Here is a 569-nt window from a genome sequence, read left to right on the forward strand (position 1 = left end):
AGCAGTGCATGGCGGGGTGCTAGTTACTGCAAACTATACCTTTTGAATTCCTACATTTTTTTTAGTTCAAAATGTTAATGTTGTTACTGACATATTCAACTAACTATAACGTTACTTTATCCTATGTTTTTTCACTGAAGATTATTTACCTCTCTAGAGGAATATCAATTTCTGAAAGTTGACTCCCCTGTGACACCAATACTATACCATATACCCAAGGTAGACAAAAACATCAGCAACCTCCCTGGGTAGGCCAATAATATTGGCCATGGGGATGTGTTGAAGAACACATCCCGATTTGTAGACTTCTTTTTACAGTAATATTTTCATAACTTGCCCTCTTACATACAAGATACCGGTGATCTTTTGTGTAGATTATATGATATAGCATGGAAAGACACCTTTGTATTAATTACAATGAATGTAACATCCCATTACACTAGTGTCGCCCATCAGGATGGCCTGAGGGCACTTAAACACTTTCTGGGAGCCAGATCAGTCTCTTTATACCAGCCTACATGAATGATATTGGATGTAGTACATTGGTGTCTACATAACATTTCCTTGTT

This window comes from Lissotriton helveticus, chromosome 10, assembly GCF_964261635.1.
Source record: "Lissotriton helveticus chromosome 10, aLisHel1.1, whole genome shotgun sequence".
NCBI classification, from domain to species: domain Eukaryota; kingdom Metazoa; phylum Chordata; class Amphibia; order Caudata; family Salamandridae; genus Lissotriton; species Lissotriton helveticus.